This window comes from Manis javanica, chromosome 3, assembly GCF_040802235.1.
Source record: "Manis javanica isolate MJ-LG chromosome 3, MJ_LKY, whole genome shotgun sequence".
NCBI classification, from domain to species: Eukaryota; Metazoa; Chordata; class Mammalia; order Pholidota; family Manidae; genus Manis; species Manis javanica.
Genome location: NC_133158.1, coordinates 199,520,661 through 199,525,471, shown reverse-complemented (window position 1 = coordinate 199,525,471; position 4,811 = coordinate 199,520,661). Strand labels below are relative to the sequence as shown.

The 4,811-nt window shown below is 38.8% G+C and overlaps 1 long non-coding RNA gene across 1 annotated transcript; it reads left to right on the top strand.

Moving 5' to 3' along the window:
• The first annotated feature begins 639 nt into the window (after positions 1 to 639).
• On the top strand, positions 640 to 3,206 carry LOC140848243 (uncharacterized). The gene is made up of 3 exons (XR_012128812.1): positions 640 to 754; positions 1,135 to 1,227; positions 3,072 to 3,206. It is a non-coding gene; the product is annotated as an uncharacterized lncRNA (long non-coding RNA).
• The last annotated feature ends 1,605 nt before the right edge of the window (positions 3,207 to 4,811 follow it).

Below are 4,811 nucleotides of genomic sequence, written 5' to 3'. Positions count from 1 at the left end.
TCATAGAACAACTATAACAACATAATAAAAGTTACATGAATGTGGACTCTCTTAAAATATCTTATTGCACGTACTCACCTTTCTTGTGATGATAGGAGAAGATAAAACACACCAGGAAGAGGTGAAGCGAGGTGAGGGAGGTAGGCATTGTGACGCAGGCATTGTGACGCAGGGTAAAGCTACGTACGTCAGATACGTAGATCTGCGGTACGTCAGCGGGATCTTCCCGATCGCGGTGGACTGCGGGTGACTGCAAGCACAGAAAGCATAAGGATGAGGAGGACCTTTCCTCCTGTTAGCCATCTCTCCCTATTCCAGCTATAGTCTTTAGTAATTCATATTTGCCACCGTCTAAAGTATATGTGTTTCAGTTAAGATACTCTTATTGCAGTTGTAGTATCTGTGACTAATGCTCTATTTTTAAATTCTGATCTGATAGGCTGGTAACAATACTTATGGTTATCAATGAAGTGTGAGGAGCCCCAATATCACATAAATATCAACAAAGTGAAGGTCCAAGCAAGGTCTTTGAGGGGTGGACGCTTTCATCTATCTAGCATCAAGCAACCACATTTATAACTTTGATAAAATTGAGGATGTTAGAGGGCATGAACATGACACCTGTTGGGCTTTATTATTTAAAACATTGCCAGTGAGAAAAAAATACATATGAAAGCACTTTGTGAGGTTTTTTTATTGAGCACCTACTACACTGTTTTTAGACCAGCTCCAAAATAAGTGAGTCTTTATTAAGGTATGTAAGCCTCAAATTTAATATTGTCCCTTTGGGGAAAATAAAATCTCCTTTCAATGATTTGCCTTATGATGCAGTTTCCAGAGACTGGTAAGAAAATGAGATTTGCCTATACCTGTCCTGAATTTCTCAAAGAATGTTATCAGGCTTTTAAAATATTGTCCATAAAAAAAATATATATATATATATATATGTATATATATATTTTGTCCATAAATGCAATTTGAAAGAGTTCGATATATTTTTTTTAAAAATCCAGTTCCTAACCTGGAAATTTTCCATGCTTAGGGTGGGCATGATCGGTATAGCGACCGTTCTTTCAGCTTTAAAAATCTGTGGGACCAGGCACTATATCTATTATATTCTTTTCCATTATTAAGTCCAAATAAGGAAAACTAAGAAAAGGAGTATCCTCAAACCAGCATTTAAGTAACCTAGAAGACAGACATGGATACAGTCTAACCCCTGGCACGGTAAGTGTAAGTGGGCTCAGCTGGCCAAGGCTGGAAAGTGCTCACAGGTGAGGTGAGTCAGAGGCTGTGATGGGACAATGACAGTGTGCTCTGAAAAGGAATTGAGAGGGCATTCTGGTCAGAGTGAGTGGCATACATAAAGGCTAGATGGCAGAAGAAGGTGCAACCAGATAGCACTTGCTTTAGAGTTGTCAATGACTAAACTCAGAGAGCATGTAGTCTCAAAAGTAGGCCCCTTCCTATAAGAAATGTTCAATACAGACTAGTAGGATTTCCAAGTGCAATGTTGAGGGAAAGAGTAGACAGAGTTCAGTTTCATGTGGTTCAAGGTAGAAGACAGTGGATAGCCTTGCAGGATTCTGGGATGAGAGTATAGATGGAAGTAACTGCACAGCAGTTCTATAACTTGTACAACTGGCTCTGAAAAAAGATAGAGGGATTGGGGTAGAATCTTTCATATGGAAGTTAGTTCCATCCAGGTATTAAGGATAAAGAAAAGAAATGTTCTGGGGAAATATTACCACAGCCCAGAAATGAAAAAGAGAACATCTCCAAGGAATAAAGTAAGTAAGGGCTGAAAGTAAAAGAGCTTAAATTGTTGTTAAGAACAATGTCTAAAACTTAGTACCTTTGAGGCATGATTTTTTTTTTAAGTCTCACATGGACAGAAATCACAAACTGTAGCATGAATAAACTTTACCTACAGTGAGTAACATCATGTAGTATTACTAAAATGAGGAACAATGACACATAACCACATCCTTGAGACTCACCTACATCAGCACTTCCTAGCGTTACTTCACCACAGAATGCTTTATGAATTATAAAATGTCGATGAAATGCCAGCCTAGGAGATACTATGCACATAGTGATTTAAAAGGGGGACAGCAAAAAATGAGTGCTTTGGGAAAATATCGAAATTGAATTTATATGTTTGAGAAGAAATAAACATTAAATAAAATGACAAATTCAATAGGAAAATGTTCTTACATTTTAGAGATGATCAGTTATTGAGAAGGGAATGTTATGGTGTCTATAAATTACTCTAAAATGCTTCCACAGAAACATACATTTACAAAGCACATAAAGCAAACTGTGAACATTTTTCTAAATCATTCAAACCCAAAAGGCAGTACATGAATCAGTAAGCTGGAGCAGAGCTATAGAGCCTGGAGTGCAGTGGTGTGTGCTAAAAATGTCTGCAAAATCATGCTGTTGTTTCAAGCCATAAAGCAGAAGTGCTAAATATTGTTATGGGCTGAATTATGTCCCTCTGAAATCCATATGTTGAAGTCCTCACCCCTAAACCTCAGAATGAAACTGTATTTGGAGATGGGTCCTTTAAAGAGGTAATTAAGGCAAAATGAGATCATATGGCATGTCTTAATCCAATATGGCCAGTGTCCTTATAAGAAAAGAAAATGAGGACAGACCCCTGGGCACTCACAGCAAGCAGGCTACCATCAGGCAAGGCGAGGCAGAAGCCTCAGAAGAAACCAAGCCTGCTGACACCTAGATCTCATACTTCTGAAATCTCTGGCTTCCAGAACTGTGAGAAATGAGTTATTTTTGTGTAAGCCACCCAGTCTGTGGTGTTTTGTCGCAGCAGCCCTAGCAAATGAATACTGATATCCTCCCCAACATATTCAAATCAGAAAGCTATAAACAAAGGTCCTTGAGATGTTGTCTAATCTATCTGTCATCCAGTAGGCAAATCCACCTCTTAAGTCTTCCAGCTGACAGATAAAAAGAGTAACTGAGAGGAATACCTGATATCCATGCAAGATGACTGTGCTGGAGACGGAGAACAGAATTCTGAAATCTAACTTCTAAATTCTTTACAGCACAAAGTTTGGACATCTGTTTCGGACAGTCGTCAGAGAGCCTTTATTGACAAATGAAGATGAAAAATTTGGAAGGCTTTGCCACAGAGCACACTCTGCACTAAACATTACTTAAATTTTATCAATAAATACATGTAAAAAGCTAGACGTCTCAATCATTGTTTGACTCAGAATTCAGATAAGATATTGAAGAGCATCTTCACCTTTTTAAAATATAAATTAGAAATGAAGAGGCTTCACTTCAGACTTAACATGTAAACTTCCTTGTCTCCTGTTCACTTCTGTTTAAAAATACAGGCAGAACTGTTTACCACTATACCAAATTTCTTTTTCAAAAGTTACTGAGAAGTCTTGGGAAAAAAAAAAAAAGAAAAAGAAAAATCTGGTGTAGTACATGCTAATTATAGATGGTGTTGATTTTTCTTCCACATATTAAAAAAGTTCATTTAGCAAAAGATTTATACTCACTCCTTAGCAATGTTTCTGCATGTCTTTTCATACTGTTTCTAATCACTAAGTTGATGTGAATGTGTGTAAAGCAGAAGAGTTTGCCTAAAGGCTCAGCCTGACATCCTTAGAACAGTATTCCCCTTATTACCCATCCCCGGGACCCCTCCTCACTCTTCATGCCCTGTGACCCCTCTAACCACCCATTGTTTCATGAAATACTTCTTTCTTCACATCACAGATGTTGCCTTTCCTGCTTTCCTGATGTTTCTTTCCACTGGACAAGCTTCCAGTTGTTGCTTACCCTTAATGCATGCTTTGAACAAGGCTCATCCTGGTTTCTCTGCACTTTGCTATTTCACATTGAGTCACCAGATGAAATGCTTCCAACTCATGGCTTCAGTCACTGATGACCACACTCCTATATCTCAAGCCTGAAGCCCTCACCTAGACCCAGACCTATAATTCCATCTGCCCTTAGATATCACCACATCCACTTGAATGTTTCCACACCATTTAAATTGAGTTCTTTTTCCCATTTATATAAGCCCCTTTGGCCTCTCAAATCAGGCTTCCCTTTCCAGGTACCTTAATGAATTCACTGTCAATCTTTCTCACCTGCCCACTTTGCTTAATATTGTGTGCAGTTCCTTTCATGCTGTAACAGCAGAGTTCAGTGGTTGTGACAGAGTTTGTAAGGTCCACAAAGCCAAATGTTTACTGGGTACCCCTTTATGAGAGATGTTTGTGAATCCTATCTAGCAGATAGCACTTAGTGGGTTGATTTTAAGCTGACATTAGTGGGTTGTCTTTAAGCTGACACTAATGGGTTGTTTTTAAACTGTTTTGCATATCTTTCCCCGCTTTAGACTCTAGGCTTCTTTATGATAGAGTCATGTCTTACTCGTTGTTTTTTTAAATCTCTATTCCTAGCACAGAACCTGACTCACGGTACTAATAAATACTGGTGAACTGTTTTGAACTCCCTCCAAAAAATTTTAGAGTCCCTTTTGTACTCTTCCTGCTTCATCCTGCAGATCCAATCTGTACCGCCTCCCCCAAAATGATTCTTGGTCGCATGAGCTTGTTTGTAAAAATGGCTGCAATTATTCCTTCTCTCTCTTTCCGTGCCCTTGGTTAGTTTCCTCCAATACTGACTCTGGGTTTGACCAATGGGATAATAGCAAATATGATACAAGTGACCCTTGAAGACTATTTGCTTGCCCTTTTCTTTCTTCCTGAACCTCCGGATGAACGAGCCAGGCTAGCTGCTGGATGGTAAAAGACCCTTTA